Source organism: Micropterus salmoides, unplaced genomic scaffold, assembly GCF_014851395.1.
Source record: "Micropterus salmoides isolate LMB-PRFRI ecotype aquatic unplaced genomic scaffold, ASM1485139v1 Ms_hic_scaffold_3, whole genome shotgun sequence".
Taxonomy (NCBI): Eukaryota; Metazoa; Chordata; class Actinopteri; order Centrarchiformes; family Centrarchidae; genus Micropterus; species Micropterus salmoides.
In genome coordinates, this window is record NW_024042261.1 from 27,670,915 (window position 1) to 27,691,656 (window position 20,742).

At 42.2% G+C, this 20,742-nt stretch overlaps 1 protein-coding gene across 5 annotated transcripts in view; it reads left to right on the forward strand.

Annotated features, from left to right (window-relative positions):
• Positions 1-20,742, forward strand: part of igsf9ba (immunoglobulin superfamily, member 9Ba) — an 87,862-nt gene that overhangs the window by 31,651 nt on the left and 35,469 nt on the right. The gene's annotated exons all lie outside the window — the stretch shown is intronic.

Sequence of the window (20,742 nt, forward strand, 5' to 3'; positions counted from 1 at the left end):
CTATACTCATAGAATCCGGGTTACAGTACGTATTCCTGTTCCATTTCGTATAGGCTTCGCCCTCTAAGGCTATCGCTATTGAGTTAGAGGCGAAGCAGGATGAGTCAACGCCTCACTGGCCCATACGGTACCACCAAGCACAACTCACTAACCCCAGAGCCATAATGAGCCACCCAGTCACCCGCAGACATGGGAGGCCGAGGGCCGACCCATGTGTAAGACGGGAAACAGTGGGGGCCCCCGCAGCTGTACAGACGCAGGCGGGGTCACGACAGCAACCACGTCAGCGGCACCCAAGGCAGGGCCACGTAAGCAGCGGCCGCCACCCCATACCGTCTGGTGGGAGAGGGCGCACCGCACACTCACAAGGAGGATCACTCAGTCAAAACACTGAGTCAGAGAGAGATGGGAGACATTCCGCAGGTAGAAATGGACGAAAGAGCATAGGGACGACCAGGAGGCCGCCGTGCAGATGTCGTCCACTGTCATCCCACGTAGGAAACACACATTTCCCCTGCGTGAAGGCTGCCTGGCCGGCCGCAGTCGGTCCGTGTAGTGTGGAGCAAATGTGTGAGAGGCGACCACTGACTCGGCAGAGACAGCGGCGGGCCCAGGAAAAAGCACTTTAGGGCTCTGTTTGTGTTTTATTTCAAAATAGTTGGGGTTTCGCACAACAGTGCAAACAGAACAGGCATAGGAAACACACATTTCCCCATCGGCTGCCCCACCGGTGGAGAGGGACGGGGGACGGCATAAGGAGCTGAAGCCGCAGCAGCATTGGGCCGGCCGTGGAAATTAATTCTTTGACATACAGGAAGCCAATGTAAAGACCTCAGAACTGGAGTGATGTGATCCACCTTTTTGGTCTTAGTGAGGATTCGAGCAGCAGCGTTCTGAATCAGCTGCAGCTGTCTGATGGATTTCTTAGGGAGCCCTGGAAGGACACTGTTACAGTAGTCGAGTCGACTGAAGATAAATGCATGGATACGTTTTTCCAGGTCTTGCTGAGACATAAGTCCTTTAATCCTTGATATATTCTTCAGGTGATAGTAGGCTGACTTTGTAATTGTCTTAATGTGGCTCCTCAAATTCAGGTCTGAGTCCATGACCACACCAAGACTTCTGGGTTGATTTGTGGTTCTTAACATTACAGATTTAAGTCGAGTACTGACTTTCAATAGTTCCTCCCTGGCTCCAAAATCAATAACTTCAGTTTGTTTAATTGGAGAAAATTCTGGCACATCCAATCGTTGACCTCCTTAATACAGTTACTCAGCACTTGTATGGGATCATAGTCCCCTGGTGAAATGGTTATGTAAATCTGTGTGTCATCTACATAATTATGGTAACATATTTTGTTGTTTTTCATAATCTGATTCTGTGGAAACATGTAAATGTTAAACAAAAGAGGCCCCAGAATGGAGCCTTGGGGAACTCCACATGTCATTTTTTCAGATGTGTGATTACCTATAGACACAAAGTAGTCCCTGTCCTTTAAGTACGATTCAAACCAGTTTAGTACTGTGCCAGAAATACCAACCCAGTTTTGAAGTCTGTCTAGTAATATGTTGTGGTCGACCGTGTCGAATGCAGCACTGAGATCCACTGAGACTGAAATTCTGCCACTCTCAGTGTTTAAATGGATGTCTGAAGACCTTAACAAGAGCCGTCTCAGTGCTGTGGTGTGGTCGAAAACCTGACTGGAAAACATCAAAACAGTTATTTAGTGCTAAGAAAGCACTAAGCTGTTGAAAAACTGCTTTTTCAATGATTTTACTTAAAAATGGGAGATTTCATATGGGCCTATAATTGCTCATTACTGACCTGTCTAGACTGCAGTTTTCAGGGCCTGTGGGGAAAAAACCTGAGAGGAGAGACATGTTGACAATTTGTAGTAGATCTGAGGCCATGCATTTAGACACATTTTTGAAAAAACCTGTTGGCAGAATATCAAGGCAGCATGAAGAGGATTTCAGATGTTGTATTATGTCCTCCAGGTTTTTATGGTTAATAGAATCAAATTGTCTCATGCTATATGAATTGTTTTTAAGTGGACACAGGGACAAGACATATCCTGTACCTGATATGGAGGTGCTGATTGCTTGTCTAATTGTTTGAATTTTGTCTGTGAAGAAGGAGGCAAATTCATTGCAGGCCTTGGTGGATAGAAGGTCAGAGGCTACAGACACAGGAGGGTTGGTTAGCCTGTCGACAGTAGCAAACAGGGCACATGCATTATTAGTGTTCTTGGTGATGATGTCAGAGAAGAATAACAGCCTTGAATTTCTCAGTTCTAAATTATAAACGCTCTCTTTATAGATGTCATAATGAACCTGGAGATTTGTTTTCCGCCACCTGCATTCAGCTTTTGGACACTCTCTTTTTTGAGTTCTAACCAGCGTGGCATTTCCCCATGAAGATCTTCTCTTACCAGAGACCACCTTCACCTTGGCTGGTGCAGTGGCATCAATAACATTTGTAATTTTAGAACTGAAATTATCTACAAGCTCATTGACAGAGATCCATGAGAGGGGCGAGGAGAAAGCCTCAATAAATATTTCACTAGTGTTTTCAGTGATATGCTGTTTTGTGATTACCTCTGTACATTTGTGTGCATGCAGATAGTACTCTCAAAGAAAACACAGGAATGATCAGAGAGAGCAACATCAGTCACCACAACCTTGGAAATGTCCAGACCCTTGGAGAAGTCCAAAGTGTGCCCCTTATTGTGTGTGGGCTCCGTCACATGTTGGGTCAGTACATAATTATCAAGAACACAACACAGTTCTTTAGTCTCTCTGTCCTGGGGGTTGTCAACATGAATGCTAAAATCACCAACAATAACCACACAGTCAAAGTCCATACAGATTATAGACAGCAGTTCACCAAAGTCATCAAAAAAGTTTGCACAGTATTTAGGGAGTCTGTAGATATTTAGAAAAATTGCTTGAGAAGAGGAATTCAGCTGAAGACCCACATATTCTAAAGAAGCAAAATTCCCATAGACATTTTTTTGCATTGGAGGGAGTCATTAAACAAAATGGCAACTCCACCTCCTCTCTTGTGCACTCTAGCTTCACTCATAAAACTGATGTTGGGAGGGGTAGACTCGATAAAGACAGCTGCACTGTTATCTTAGTCCAACCAAGTTTCAGTTGAAAACATGAAATTAAGATTGTGAGTGATTATAATATCATTGATTAAAAATGTTTTTCCTGCCAAAGACAAAGCTACACAACAAAGCTAATTTTAGTGTGTTAAAAACATTATCTGGCCCACTTTTTTTCGACAGGCTGTGGCTGACGAGAAATTAAATTTGCAGGATATGTTGAGTTCTTCCTGTTTCTTAACACATTCACCATTATTTACATATCAAGACAGGGATGGAGAAGACTACCAGCACACTGGGCTGGGCTTGTCCTGGGAAGAATCATGAGTGCCATTTTCGTTTTAGCCTGGACCCAGCACATATCAGACAGAGCTTACTGCGGAGCGGGAAGGCGGGTTGTGCGCTGTATTTGTGACGCATGTGTCAAACCTGGAGGACTTAGAACCAGTGGTGGAGGTGAACAGTAAGGGGGGTTTAGGGTGGAGAAAATGGGAGTGGAGAAAGGGAAGGTGCGGGAAGTAAATTTGGTCCCAGCTCTAACCAGGTCTTCCATGTGATCAGTGAAGTCCAACAGTGGGGAGAGGGGAGAAAGGGTGTCTGGAGATAAGGGTGACCTAGATGGGGATTGGGGGGGTAGAGATGGTGAATCCTCACTGTCAGAGCTCTCTTCCGGCGGGGGCTGAGGTGGCTCTCCTTCAAGGTTTCTGGCGTGTTATGTCTTCTTCTTGTTTAGATTCCTCTTGTCTCTTGTCCTTGGCAGAGGGAACAGATGAGTGACGCAGAAAGTAAAACAGGTTGGAGCTGAACAATTTTAAGGCGAAGTCCATCTGCCTTAAAACATGTCTGCGGTCCCACAGAAAGTAAAAGTTTTAGATGAAATGCACTGAATGGACAGTACATGCCGTTGAGAGCCACCTGTTCAAAGCCATCAATCTGCTGAATCTCTCAGCTCCTCTTCGGATTGGCAGTATAGGGCCACTGATAAACACCTCAGCATTCAAAGAGCAGACTGTGTTCAACAGATTATTAAAGTCCTCTTTCAACACTTCAGACTGTTGCTTCACAACGTCATTGGTCCCGATGTGCAGTATGATGTTTTTCACAGTAGGATGTTCAGCCACGATATACAGGATTCTTTCTGCCAAGTCAGACACTGTATCCTTCGGAAAGCAGAGTATTTTGGTGTTCACTGCACATGCTTCTTACATCGTTTACAGCAGAGTCACCCACAATCAGAGTTTGAGGCCCAGTCGTTAGCTTTCCCCGCAGCATTTTACTTTCTGATTTACTCTCAGTCCTTACCCTTCTGTGTGAGGATGGGATGTTATCCAGGTCATCAGACTGAGATCCAGGGTCCTGCAATAGTGGTGAAAATCTGTTCTGCTGTTGCACACTCAGTTGTTGGGGAGGTTTGCTGCTAACTCTCCCTTTCGCAGCTGTCCATGGCTGTGTCCTACTAAGAACAGGGGTTGAAGAGGCGCTCTGCCTGGATGATAATGCCGGCCAGCCAGTCGCATCACAAATCTCTAGAGGACATTTTGGCCACCATATCTCGATCCTGTCAAGGTCAAATGTACAAGCACAGCACTAGTGTTCTATCAACACACCGGATGATAATCATATAATAATGCCAGAGTGGAGATGTCCATGAAAGGGCCTTCAGCTAAATCTAATTCAGCCATTACATCAATTTCAAGAAACAATCCTACCTGCATACATATGTTCAGCAAATTCTCCAAATGTTCACAGGGTTATTGAGTTTATATTAATGTTACTTACTTTTTGGATTTTTTAACTTTGTTTGCATCAGACGTAAATGTAGTCTGTACATGGTAAATATGGACTGTACTTGTATAGCGCCTTTCTTGTCTTCCGACCACTTGAAGAGCATTACAATACATGTCACATTCACCCCAAACGATGATGATGATTAATCGATTGATTGGCTGATAAAAAAGTAATCTGATCAACTATTATAATTTATTAATAATTTCTTTCATTTTGTAAGAAGCAAAAACATTCAGTGGTTCCTGCTTCTAAATTGCTAAATTCTACTTAATTGAATACCTGTGGGGTTGAGACTGTCACTGGGACAAAACAACATTTGAAGACCCCACTGGGAAGACATTTTTCACAATTTCCTGACATTTTATGTAGAAAAATATTTAATTAGTTTATTATTTTACTCCCCTTAGCATTAAATATGTACATTTACAGATATTTAGAATCATACTCCCCTGTGCTGAACATAGAAAGTGAATGGACTGATTTGAAAGGGCATGCGTCTTGAGCACAATTGGTTATGTGCGAATCGATACTAAAGTATCGATATTTCTGATACCAACGTTTACTGCTCTAGGATCGATAGTCATATAAAAGGATCCATATCTAAACACATTGATACACACACAAACACACACAGACATTCACAAACTCCAAACATCAAGAAAGTGTGCAGGTGACAGCAGAGTATGACCTATTCACTCTTCAACTACAACTTCAACCAACACACACAAAGACGCTCTCATGTCAATGTTGATGTAAAGCGCTATACACAGAACACAGTGCAGAGAGTAATTTGCAGTGTTGTGGTGTGCTAACACACCCAACACACAAATACACACAAAAGAAAACATTATGTTCTGCATTGAAAATAAGCATTTATACAGATCAGCATTTTTCATTCCAAAGTGATTATGCCGCGCAATGGACTTTATAAATGGTTCTTTACACAGTATTTCGCATACAGCGCGTTGTAATCATTATTCAAATACCACTCACTCATTTGGAGTGAGTGTGTGTTTTAATCATAAGTATCTTACTGTCACCAGGATGGTCTTATTGCACTCGGTTGAAAGGAACTACTTCTCCTTCCGCCTGTCAAAGTCATGCTTGTGCATGCTATGGCTCTGTGACGGAGCTTCTTTGAAGTGAGCCGCTTGAGCCCTTTACATTTCCTGCGACTGAATACTGACTGAATATGGCTGACTGTAAAAGCAGTCACGTCTGGCTGTAGCTTTGACGGTAATAATGACGCTGTGTGTGATGTGTGTGCAAAGACGCTGAAATACTTTGGCAACACCGCAAACTTCGCTAAACATTTGAGATTAAGTCACAATAATATGATTATATTAAGAAGATCTTACCAAGAAGTTCTGACCAGGAGATTTTTATTATAATTAAAGAATATTTCAGTAGTTTGTCATTATGCAGCTATTATTTGGAATTGATAAGCCTACAACCTACTCTTCCTTTTCCCCATAAATACAGAAACGGGAGGGGAGGGGGAGGTCACATTAAACTAGAAATTAAATATGTAAAAAGTATTGGTATCGGTATCTGCAATACCAGCCTGGGTATTACTTGGTATTGGATCGTATAGGAATTAAGTGGTATCGCACATCACTAAGCACAATGTCCTTTTTTCAAACAGCCCTTCAGTCACACTGGTTTTTCTGACCTTCTGAAGTGTTGACTCCCTGGTCCAGTTGTCTGTTGCTAACAGTTTATGGCTGAATGAGTGACTGCTAGAAACTGTTTCAGATGATTCCTGCAGCTCCTTTTCAAAAGGCCCTGGGTAAAAAGGGATGATAGGCTGGTTAGAAGAGAATTGATTGTGGCCTGTTTAAGGTGGTTCCGGCAGGGATTGTCTGTGATAGTCTGAGAGCTATCAAACTGATGATCAGGCGGAAAAAAACTGCACCTTTGCATTTCCCAGGAATGCCCCAGTGGCTTAGAGAATCCTATGTGAAGTTTGTCTTCAGCAGTGCACCAGAGACTACAGAGACAATGATGCCTTTGTGTTTGGTTTTTTTTTGAAGCCCTGTATCTGTTTCATGTAAGGAATGCTTTTTAGACAGATATTATATTAAGCTGTATGTTTTGCTGTAGATGTAATTCATTGAATGCTGTTTGCGGATGCATGATGCAGCAAAGGTGGCAGTAAAGTAAATGCAGAAAATTCATGCAGTATTATTGCCTTCCTTGTATTTCTTAGTTGGCTTTTCCTTAACTGGTTAATATGAGTGGGTCAGTATCTCCTAAACAGGCATTTGGGGAAAAAAGTTCAAGACAAAAAGTGGCGATTTTCTTCACAGGTTTCTAACTTCAGAAGGCTATAATCCTCTGTGTTGTTAGAGCAAGACTTTGCCAGCGAAGTACTGTCAAGCTCATTCACATGTATATTTGTGGCGCTTATGAGTGCTGTGTGAAACTCATGCATATTCGATTTGATCATGCATATGTTTTACAATGGTATTTGAATAATGATTACAACGCGCTGTATGCGAAATACTGTGTAAAGAACCATTTATAAAGTCCATTGCGCGGCATAATCACTTTGGAATGAAAAATGCTGATCTGTATAAATGCTTATTATCAATGCAGAACATAATGTTTTCTTTTGTGTGTATTTGTGTGTTGGGTGTGTTAGCACACCACAACACTGCAAATTACTCTCTGCACTGTGTTCTGTGTATAGCGCTTTACATCAACATTGACATGAGAGCGTCTTTGTGTGTGTTGGTATGCGGCTAAATGAGATCTCTGTGTGCTGGTTGAAGTTGTAGTTGAAGAGTGAATAGGTCATACTCTGCTGTCACCTGCACACTTTCTTGATGTTTGGAGTTTGTGAATGTCTGTGTGTGTTTGTGTGTGTATCAATGTTTTGTTGTGTAGGCATACTGCATCTCTGTAGCTTGCCTCATCAGTATTCACTCTTAACTTCAACTGCTCCCTCTCTCGCTCCCTCCCTCTTCTGCTGCTCTCCACTCCTGTCAGGCCTTTCAACAGAAATTGAGCTCTTTGGGCTGTAGCAGAACTAACAATATCCCTGAATGTCATATGTATTTGGCACATTAAGTGATGACATTTTACATGACCTCATGTATGTAATGTGCAGATATAAAGATGCAGCAAGCCTGAACTACACACACGCATATGTGCTTGGGTTAGATGTGTTTGACTGGTCCAAATATTTAGTTTTTCTGAGGCTGTCATTTGAATTTAAAGACAGACATTCATTGAAATACCAAAAGCAGCAGAAACTAGTTATCCAAAAAGTAAATTCATATGAAGACTTTATGCTACTGTTGTCCTCTAAATGGGTGTCTGTGAGGAAAGCAGGTGCCATTTTTGTCTGGCCTCCACACGGACACTAAAGGCACCCATTTCCTTTGGCTGTTGGTATTTGCATACACTCCTCCTTTGGGTTCCTGTTTGCTAGCCTTAACTTCCTGCCAAGCGGACAGGGAATTCGTGCCCACTCAGTGGCAGGTGTCAGATGGCAAGGCCTCTTGCCCGAAAAAGACACTAAGGCCACTCTCTCTTTCTGCCCTCCCTCCTTCTGCTCCTCTCCTCTCTAGTCTTGTCCCGTGTCCTTCCCTTCTCTGTACTTCTCAAGCTTCAGCAAGCATTTCAGAGATCTAATAATGCGCTACACCAGTGTTTTTACATGATTATCAGTTAACCATCTACACTGAAACATTAAAACAAAATCTGTCTCTGGGTTATTGATGGGCTGGCATTTAGGACCCATTTGGTTGACACAACTGGGGCCCAAATGCCAGCTCATCTGTCCACCAGCTCCATATATTCCCCATGTGTTCCTGCCCTTGTCAGTCACTAATATGCACATTGTGGATACAAGTAGAGCCCATATGAAAAATCATCCTCGGGCCCATGTAACAAAACTAAAATTAATATTTCTAGAAGCTATGTTTTAACTTTCATGTGTTTTTCTGTCCTGGAGGCCATGCCCACCTCTAGCTCTCCCGTCCCAAATTTCACTTGTTCTCATCTGGTCACCCTAATTCAGACACTCAGATAAAATGGTGGACAGCATATTTAATGCACTATATTAGAAAGAGGGGGCAATATTTGACACATATCGGACTTTTCATAATTACGAGTTACCGACTTGTAAACAGCATTCACATCAACTTCCAAGTCGTACTAATAAAAACTTTTCTGCAAGTTCAGATATATCTGACTTGGCACTGACTTATACGGAACAAAGATTGACGTCTCACATCAGCCAATGGCCTCCGTTTAATGTAATTATAATCCAGGCACAGCCCATCTTCACCGCTGAGTGAAGATGAACATAAACTTTCGTTGTTGGCGTTGTCAGTGGAACAGTGAAGTTAGTTGGCAAGCTAGGATTGGTTGGCGTCCATGGCTTCCATGTCTTTCCACCAAATAATAGCAAAACACAACAATATTGTGAAGTCGTAAGAGATAGGTAGCACTTGAGTGTGGCAGTGAGACCCTCTTTTTCTTCCCTTAATTACAAAGTATTGTAATCCAGATTCTGATGAGTACCTTGAGTATGCTGACATAAGAAAAGGAAAGTGCCTCTATCTTCTCTCTGCAACAGTTTACACCGAAAACAAATGTTAACCGTTTGAGGCTCATGGCGTAAAATCAATGAAAACTTTGTACTCTATGTAGCCGTATTCTCTTAGGATCAGAGACAAGAAAAGAAAAACCAAGCGAGGGAATAAAATCATGCAGATGCACTCTTGAGTTAGTGACCAACTAACTAAGAAGTCAAACTCTGCGTCTGGGCATGCTGGCCATCTGCTGGTGTGCTGTGTCTACAAAGAAGAACAGTGGGAGTTCAGGTTCTTCAAGCATCTTTTAATGTATATAATTGATGAAGAGCTGCAGTAAGTAGGGCGAGAATGTGATGCTCAACTTACTTTTTTTGTAGAGCAACTCCCAGGTTTCCCAGCCATAGTGACACTTCGTCTGTGATGAGCTGTACCTGATGGCGGGAAACAACTCCCAGGTTGACCAATGTACCTACGTTTGTGCACCACCTATTTCCTGTCAACTGATGCTTGATCCCTTGAGAAAAATCTGAATTATTAATTAGAATTAGATTAGAATTATTAACAGCACTCAGATGCCTTAGTTAAATAAAAGTACCACAGTGTAGAAATACTCCATTACAAGAAGATGTCCTGTATTTAAACTTCTACTTATTTTCAGTTAAATTTACTTATTTAAAGTAAAAGTGAATTTAATTTGATATAGTATAAATTTTACATTAGTAATACTGATGAATTAATGTGTAAGCAGCATTTTACTGTTGTAGCACATCTAGGTGGATGTATTTTGAAATACTACGGTCAAGTCGTTTACTCCAGTGGTTCCCAACCTGAGGGATTGGGACCCATTCAAGGGTCACAAGATAAATCTGAGGGCTTGTGAGGTAATTAATGGGAGCAAAAAAGAAGTAAAGACAAAGTTCTGCAACAGAATTTTTTATTAATTTCTCAGACTTTTCTCTAATTGCTGTTTTTTTTAAATATTGGATCATTTATAGTTACATAAAATACAGGACAAGTTCCCTTAAAATTGTACTTAAGCACAGCACTTGAGTAAATTAAAAATATTTACATTTACATTCCACCACTGAGCACTTCCATGTAAAGCCTTGAATATACTCTGGAGTGGACGTGCACACAGACAGCTGTGGACACCACAGACACAGACTATTCTGTTTACTATTTTCTGGAGTCAGATTGGCAAACTGGTTCCACACATGAGCAGTAGATCAGTTGGTGCCCTGGTAGTGTAGTCAGCGAGAGGTCACAAAAAACGGGAGGCACATGGACATCCGTACAGAGCCTACACGTAGCCCCTCTTATGACGTTTTTTTTGTCACACGGACCCCAGCGGTCCTTCATATACTCGCAGACGAAAGTATAATCCTTGCTTTAGAGGATGTAGGTATAGGCAGTACAGACGCAGAGATTAAATAATTACGATTTGTCAAATCTACCAATGAGAATCAATAAATTGAAGCAACTGCACAAGGTTTCCCCTTCATAACTAAAATGATGCATCATGATCCGTGTAATGTAGTTGTTGACCCATCAACTACATGAGCAAGAGATAAGTACGTAAACCAGTCATGCATTTTATTAGAGTCTCCATTAATCTATTGTAACATATAATGTACTAAGTGAGAGGGCAGTGTGGACAGGCAGATGTCTAAATGTGCTAATTGGGCGATTTGTTTACTCCATGCCAGGTGCTTGTGTGCAGTCTAAAGCATGGCAGCACTCCCAGCGGCATGCAGTGACCCACTTGTATGGCTGTGCCTTTTTTCTCTTTAACTAAACACAGCACCACTATTTATAATCAAAATATTATGTTGAAACACTGAAAGCAGCTGGCTGGGGAAACTACAGTTTATTTGCCTGCAGTAGGTGGTGAAGAGCTCCCTTGTGGCTGTAAGCGAAGCTCAGAAACATCAGGTGGAAATGCAGTGATGTCACTAAGCGGTGTCTTTAGGTTTTCTGGCTGTTTCAGAAAACTGTGGCATCACCTGCAGTTGTGAGCAACTTCTGTCCAAAAGTATTCTCCTTCCAAATTTTCTAAGAGGCCATCCTCCCTCATCCCTCAAATGCACAATTGTTCCACGTGTACTGGGAATGGGTCAGAACCATTGGATGTGTTGAGAGTTGAATGCTGCCAGCAAGCCTTGTTGCCAATTTTTCCACCTTCCAACTATCGTACAGTATCTCCTGTGGCCAAAAGAGCATTCTCTCATAGACTAGTCTGTAAAATGTGTATTTTTAAAGCATAGGGGTTTTAGCCTAGAAAACCTTTTTTTATGTGCAAGATGTCATCCCAGTGTAAAGTCTGTGTTCCAAGCGGGACAACGTGAGCAAATAGACACCAACTTGCAATCTAGTTCTTATAATATGTCCATGGGCAGAATAGACAAGTATTTTGTCAGAGTATGTGATTATTAAGTAAGAAATAAGACATATGTCTGCTTACAGATTGTTACCCATTTTACCAGCAGAAGAAAGAGAAGGGCTGGTAAATTGAATTCAAAAGTCGTACAGTAGAATAAAACAGAGTCAGTCAACAGCCCTGCTAACGGCTCTATGAGGCGATTGAGTGAATGCTAACAAAAGCATGCTAACATGCTCACAATGATAAAGCCAACATGCAGATGTTTAGCAGGTATAATGTTTACCATGTTCGCCAACTGTCCAACATGGTAAACAGCAACTGTCTTTAGTTTTGCTTTTTATGTGTATGACATAAATCAAAGTATTGGACAAATTAAACAAACCCGATGATGCCACTAAGTTAGATGAAAATGTTGAATGACCCCCAAAGTCATTAGAATTTATCATTTTGGAACCATGAATATGTACACAAAATTCCAATGCCAATCTGTAGATTTCAGGAGGTCATAAACTACAGTAGACTTCATTCTCTGGGGTCCATGAATGTCTGTAGCCTACATCATTCAATATTGCAAGCCATTTATTAAGATATTTCAGTTTGGAACAAAGTGGTGGACCGACCAACATTGACATTTGTAGAGCTGCAAGCACGGCAAAAAAAAAAAAAAAACATTATTGGAAGTACAAGCCCTCGGTTCCGTTGATAGTGATGGGGAATGTCTGACCAACAAGACGGACGTGCCCTTGTGAGGACGGACAGGATGTTCAGGGAGTGCAGTTTACTTTGCCTCTCTGAAACCTGGCTAATCCAGAACACCCGGACGCTAATGTGGATCTACCTGGATTCACAGTGAGAGCGGACCGGGACTCGCGCTGTTTATCAACAACAGATGGTGCAACCAGAGGCCTGTACTACGAGGCAGGATTTGAGCTTATCCAGGTAACTTCGGGGTTAATCCTTGGTTTTCAGAACCACGAAGGTGGTTCACTTCTTACCGGGGTAGATCTCCATTGTAACTTATGCTGAACGGCTAACCTGCTCCGGAGCAGCTTATGTTCCAGATAAGAGATCAACTCTGTGAAAACGCCGCCTACAAGCTCTCTTGGAAAGTGACATCACCATCTGTTGGAAATCCCACAGATTCTTTTAGCCTATAGTCTGCTTTATGTTTGCAGTGGTGATGTGGAGAAGCTCTTGTAGGTTATAGCAATATCATGCTACAGAGACTGATTAAAAGCCTTAGGCTATTGTTGCCTACAGGTTTTTACAGTACAGCAGGATAAGCCTACTTACTGCTTTGAAATGTGTTTAATATTTTTTATTTGCTTCCAGTTCTTTCACACACCCTGACGCAGCCGTTAAAATAAATAGGTTATATTTTTCTTATGTGAGGTTGAATATTATGAGCAGTTTGGTAGGGATATTGAAATACTACATTTTAATATGAACTTAGGCTATCTATTTAGGTTAGTATAGCTTTCTTAGGCCTACTATGTTCCCGCCCACCTCCACCCACAGCTCATAAAAATCAACGCAATAGTATAGACTACTGTTCATTTAGGCATACACACTGTCAGTGATTTTCTCTCTCCCTGCATGTGTCAGATGCAGGCGTGCTACCGTCGTATTTCTGTAGTGTTACAGTTTAATCCTCGTTCATAAAATATGACGCTCTGCTGACAGTGGACTTGTTCATGTCCGCGATTGGTCATCTGCTGCTAACACCGCCTCTTTTATGTGAACGCGCTCCCGGCTGGATTTGGAAACCCTGGGTTGATTTACCGAATTGATAACCAGCTTCGTGGTACCGCCTATCCCTATCGCGATTGTTAGGGTTAGTGAAGCCAGATAACGAAAACATATCCTGGGTCTGTTGAACTCGCTTCGTGGTACGGGCCCCAGGGGCATGTTACGGTGAAGGAGATCATGTGCAACAGAGACATTGAGTTGCTGGCGGTAGGTCCCTATGGAACGCTAAAAGGCTCACAATACGCCACTTTCCTACCTCGTTTTGTTAAAAAAAAAAAAAACAGCGTAAAAAGCGCCGTTTGAACGGCCAGGACGCCGCTTTTTACGCCGCCAAAAAGCAAAACGCCGTAAATTTTCGTCGGTCTGGAGGCGGCGAAAAAAACGTCGCCCTATGTGCTCATGTAACGCCGTTTTTACGAGGCTCAGTGTCCCCAATGACGCCCATCATAACATGTAGTGTTAAATGATAATGAGCTCCACCCTGTCTTTTCCAAAGTCAATCAGTTTGAACTGTTATCACCCAATCAGTAAATAACAAGAACAGACCACATTAATCCAACCCAGCACATGGATGAGCTTCCCTACCTTAGCTCATAAAGTGACTCAATACCTTCACAAATTACACAGACACTTTAGCTCACTGCTAATGACGCTGCCTTACAAGTCCAGTTTCTGCGGGTGGCAGGTTTGCGCCCTGTTCGCATCTTGTTTATTGGGGGAGGTTTTTCTGTTTTCTGTTACAATGGCAATCAGTAAACTGAAGTTGTAAGCACACAAACATTACTGTGTTTTCCTCTATTTTATTAACCTAATAGAACCAATCCAATATTAATGTACCGACTGTGCTTACTATAAGGTGCAATGTCTGCAGGCTTGAGAAAGGAGGATGGTTGGTGTGTGCAACTGACTGTTCAGCAAATGCACAACAAATACAAGCTTTGAATTTGCAGGTCATGGCAGCACAGCAAAACGGGCATGGGTTTTCTCTAGTTTTTTTAATATGAGAGTCTCTAGTCTTTTTGCAGGTAATCCATTTAAATTGAGCCAACTTGTTCTGATTTCTTTGGCAACCGGCAGCGCTTGTAGAAGCAGTAGCTGGTAACGTTAGCTCCTTCAAACTTCGCTACACTTTCCCCCCAGCTTAATTGCCAATGCGTTACCTCTGACATAAATAAAGTCACTGGAAGATGAAGACGGGGTTTTTGGATTAAGGACCAGCAGACCACGATCCACCCGGCCCAAACAACTGGACTAGGCACAACGCGGGTGCAGTGATCGCTCAGAGGAGAGGACAGAGAGCCAGGAGAGGAACCATGCTGGCCCAGTTTGGACTTAATTCTGCTCCTAAAGATGCAGTCTGGACAAAATGTGACTCATGTTGACCAAACAAATGAATTCAGAGACTGTTGTCCACATTGTTACAGAGACCTGCCCCATCAACATCCCCGACCAAGCACTTGGCAGTTGGTCCATGTTTCGATCTGTCAGCGCAAGACTCTAGCAAGATGAGCAGAAGTGGACTCTGTGTTTTACATCGATGATGCTTGGTGCACTAACGCAGTCAAGATGGACTCTTCAATACGATACAATACATGTTCGAGGTGTATAGCATACGTAGGCCTATATGTTTATAGCTTATGTGTATAAATAACTGTAGAAATTGTTTCATTGTATATTATATTTAGTATAGGCCTAAAATTTATTATGTTGTGTGTTGAAGGAACTACAAAACCTCTCTGTTGTCTGTAAGCAAGCCACAGAAGACTCCCGTCCTCATAAGAAAACCACTCCAGACCTTTTGAGTTGCCTATAGTTAGAGAGATGGGATCTTACTTTGGTCCTAATTAAATCGCGCCAATGTAAGATTTGATCTGCAAAATTGTTGCACCCATTAAGCTATATACGAAACTACCTATTATTGCGTTTTATATCGTTTATCTAAAGGCCTATCATGACCACTTAATTTTCCACTAAGACAGATTTTCTTATCCTTTAGGCATATTTTATTTATTTTTATAGTAGGCCCACTTTAATCTTTTATTTCTCTATGTTCTTTTAAAGCACATTCTTGGTGTTCTTTCATCGGATTTTTTCGAAAGCACTTTGAATTTCCACTTTGTATGCATTGTGCTTTATAAATAAACTTGCCTTGACACTATTCCCTTTACAAATTTGCTAGACAATGTCATTGTTTGGAAATATTGAAGGTAGACAGATAAATTTTAGCTTATACAGTCATAGTGAGAAGTTTGCTCTATGAGGCAGGTTGCAGGTTCACGTCCCCATTGAACAGGTAATCATTTGTGGAAGGTCCTAACTCGCTCCTGGTAAAATGAGTGTACTAACCTCCAAAAATTAAAACCAAGGACTTTCATTTTGCAAAATGAAACGCTGTGTTGTAGCTACATTTTAAGTAAATAACGTCTGTGTTTCCCCCTACTTTTATTAACAAATTAGAACTAATCCAGCACAATCCAAACATAATGCAAGACCTCCACTAGGTGGCACTCACACACTACCAATAAATTAGACGTTTTAAGGATTTGGCTACAGTACACATACATTCTTGTATATTTTAATTTCTAGAGAAATTCGTTTGTATCAGGCTCGAAAGACTTAATGCGTATACATCCGAACCAACAATTTATTTATGTATCAAGTCACCAACATGCTTAGGCCTACTTCCTTCAGGAAATTCTTGGTTTGGATGTAGCAGCACAGACGATCAGACCACTGGAGGCAGGTGTGTTCCTACATGATGCACCTTGAAACCTTGTGTGGTACAACTTTCGAAGAGCATTTCTGATTATCTTTTCAGTAATCTTCATCACATTGGGATTTCCTGTCCCATGGAAAGACGCAGCCCTACCACAGCTGGGTCTCCATCCACTAGGGCTGGGCGATATGGCCTAAAAATAAAATCTCTGATTTTATTTTTTTAATTCAATTTACGATTTTTTCCGATTTCCCCCCCTACTTAAGGAAAGCAATAAGGTTTGTTGGTCAGTGCGGCTTTGTTCATCGCGGAGAGACTGGCATTTTTCATATTCGGCTGGATGTCTCTGTTTCAGGTGTTGGAATAGGTTTGTGGTGCTGCTGCCTTTCACTGCGATAGGCTTTAGGCAAATGTTGCAGCGTGGTGTCTGTTGTTCCACATCTGTCGCAGCAAACCCATACCAGTTCCAAACAACAGATGACTTTATTCCTTTCTTGGGAACAAACTTCCCGCTCTCACCGGTAGCCATTTTGTCGCTTGCTGTTGCTGTTTAGTGTATGATGTTGTCGCTATGGGAAACGAACACTACGGAAACCCCGGGGAGCCAAAAATGTGCTATTACACAAAAACTCGATTTACTTATTTTTTAAATCGCCCGCAACAAAAAATTCGAATTAATTCATTCAATCGATTTTTCGCCCAGGCCTACCATCCACTTTCATAATTTTAAGCACATATTTGAAAATTTGGCTAAAAGAAATGTGAGTCTGTGCTCATTCCCATCTGCTGTGTTACAAAATAAAGAAGGGCACTCTCCTAATCAAAGATGGAGTTGTGAACTGCTGCAGGTTCAAAACTTGCCACCTAAGATGTCAAGTACTCTACAGGTGCATCTCATAAAATTATAATATAGTGGAAATTTCATTTATTTTTTAATTTTTTTCAAAAGGTGAAACTTATATATTACTTATATACTTATATATTCTAGATTCATTACACATGAAATTAAATATTTGAGGCTTGAAATGATACACTTGATGAAAAAGGTCAACAGAGTGTGTTTATTCTTTGAAATTCAACTCAAGGAGGTTTATTTTTACCAGTTTTTAGAGAATGTTTAAAGATATGTTGGCTACTGAAATCACCTTTCTAAAGATGGAGGACTTTTTAAGAACAAGCCCAGACACTGAAAACAAAAAATGTGTTCATATCATTGTAAGTAGGCATTGGATTGTTTACATCAATAAAATTTCTTGAATGTATGCATTTGAATCTTTTTTTTTATTTTTTTAAACTAGCATGATGAACAAATGGAATTGGAGAGGGTGGGTGGGTGTGTGTCAAGTAGAGGTTTGATTAGATTAATGAAAGGAGGAACAACTCAGATGTAGTTTAATTACTTTAATATTCTTTAGGATCAAATCAGAAAGGTATCCCCATATGCATTAAACTGCCTCATAAAATCACCTAATCTTGGTTTCAGTTACACCAAAGCACAATAGCTAAATCTAAATCGATAGAATCTAGACTGTTTTATGAGTGGGAAATGGATGAGACCTAGCTGTGGTAGGGCTGTACTGTTCCACCGGACGGGAAGTCCATCCACAATGTCATGAAAATGGCTGAAAAGATAATCAGATATATGCATCATGTAGGAACACACTTGCTTTTCTGCCTTTTACATTTCAGAAAGGCCGATCAGAATAAGTTCAGTCAGAAAAAAGCCATCAATGGAGCTCCGATACTACAATTCACTATGGCAACGGGTAAATAAAGGCAGAGCCTCTATTTTAATCGGGTGGAGCTAGAAAAATTAATGCGTGCCAACGCAGACCATGATTGGCTATAAAACACATGATTGATACGTTAACAATTACAGATTAGACACATTTTAGGCTCTTCATGGACCTGTGATTGTAAAGCCACAGTCCGACTCAGTAGGCCTATACCTATTAATGATTTTTTGCAATTTAAAATATGTCTAAGTTCAAACTGAGTGTGAAGTTTTAGACGTCTATGTTCCATTAATAAAATCTTGCTTATTTCGTATTTTGTCAGACAGTTGAAGTCAAGATCCTCTTAGGGTAAAAAAAACCCTAATAGCCTATTTAACCGTGATTTCGATGTTTCTAAAGACGTAACTGTGTTCCAATATGTGCTTTGATATCGACAGTATGAATGAGGAAATGTCACTTTTGTCACACTGCTTCCAGCTCCGCAGGAGAGGAGTCGGAGAGAAACTCAGCGTTAGTTGAAGTAAACCTCCTCCCGAGCAGGTTAGGTTCACAGCGTAAATTGCCGGGGTTACAGACCTAGAGTTAATCTGATCTCGCTCTCTGAAACCGAAAACCCAGAGTTTTCCTCATCTCGGGCTCAATTTACTCAGAGTTTTCACTAAACCCGCTTTATGAAACAGGGCCCTGTAGATTCAAAGCTTGTATTTGTTGTGCATTTGCTGAACAGTCAGTTGCACACACCAACCATCCTCCTTCCTCAAGCCTGCAGCTTTCTTGCACCTTATAGTAAGCACAGTCGGTACATTAATATTGGATTGGTTCTATTAGGTTAATAAAATAGAGGAAAACACAGTAATGTTTGTGTGCTTACAACTTCAGTTTACCGATTGCCATTGTAACAGAAAACAGAAAAACCTCCCCCAATAAACAAGATGCGAACAGGGCGCAAACCTGCAACCCACAGAAACTGGACTTGTAAGGCAGCGTCATTAGCAGTGAGTGGGATGTCTGTATAATTTGTGAAGGTATTGAGTCACTTTATGAGCTAAGGTAGGGAAGCTCATCCTTGTGCTGGGTTGGATTAATGTGGTCTGTTCTTGTTATTTACTGATTGGGTGATAACAGTTCAAACTGATTGACTTTGGAAAAGACAGGGTGGAGCTCATTATCATTTAACACTACATGTTATGATGGGTGTCATTGGGGACACTGAGCCCCGTAAAAACGGCGTTACATGAGCACATAGAGCGACGTTTTTTTCGCCGCCTCCAGACCGACGAAAAATGCGTCGTTGTTTACACAATTCCAGGCGCTTTTTACGGCGTTGTGCTTTATGGCGGCGTAAAAAGCGGCGTCCTGGCCGTTCAAACGGCGCTTTTTACGCTGTTTTTTTTTTTTAACAAAACGAGGTAGGAAAGTGGCGTATTGTGAGCCTTTTAGCGTTCCGTAACTCCACCATCGCGAGACTGCAAACCATCCAGATGCATTCATCACCATCTCCGGATTTCAACCACGTGACACTGGACTCCACACTGTCAGACTTTCACCAGTTTGTTAGCTGCTCCACCGGAAAGAACATTACTGGAGCGTCCTGCAGGAAGCACATGGTGAGGACATTGAGGGGGTCACCCACTGCAGTACTGACTACCTGAACTTCTGCATGGACGTTGTAGTCCCCACCAGAACGGTACGCTGCTTCCCCAACAACAAGCCCTGGATCACCAGTAATGTCAAGGACATCTTGAACAGGTAGGAGAGGGCATTCAAGGATGGTGACAGAGATGAGCTGAAGCGCGTACAGGGGGAACTCAAGGTCTACCTAGAGAGGCGAAGGAGGACTACAGAAGGAAGGTAGAACAGAAGCTGCAGCACAACAACATGAGGGAGGTCTGGGATGGCACGAAAACCATCACAGGCAGCAAGAAGAAGCCACTCCAGCATGTCTTCAACCTGAGCCTGCAGCTGTGGAGGGTCCCAGTGCTCTGGAAGACTCAATGTCTCATCCTGGTTCCCAAGAAAAAACACCCCAGGGAGCCTGGTGACTTCAGACCAGTAGCACTGACATCACACATCATGAAGACCTTTGAACGGCTGCTGCTACATGTCCTCAGACCCCAGGTTCACCATACACAAGATCCACTGCGGTTGGGATACCAGGAGAAGGTGGCCGTGGAGGATGCCATCCTCATTATGCTCCACAGGACCTACTCACATCTGGACAAGGTGAGCGCCGCTGCTCCAGCGCCTTCGATACCATCCGGCCGCTCCTGCTGAGAGAAAAGCTGACAGAGATGAGGGTGGACCCACGCTTGGTGACATGGATTACGGACTACCTCACAGACAGTACGTCAGACTGAAGGGTCACATGTCAGACACTGTGGTCAGCAGCACCGGAGCACCACAGGGGACCGTGCTCTCTCCCATCCTCTTCACCTTGTACACATCTGACTTCCAGTATAACACCGGGCTCTGCCACATGCAGAAATACTCAGACGATACTGTGATAGTTGGCTGTATCAAGGATGGACAGGAGGAGGAGTACAGGAGCCTGGTAGAGGAATTTGTGAGGTGGCGCAGGACCAACCATCTGCAGCTGAACACCTCTAAGACCAAGGAGATGGTGGTGGACTTCAGAAGGAAGAAACCACATCTCCAGCCTGTGTCCATCGAGGGGGTCGATGCGGAGGTGGTCAGGATTTACAAATATCTGGGGCTGC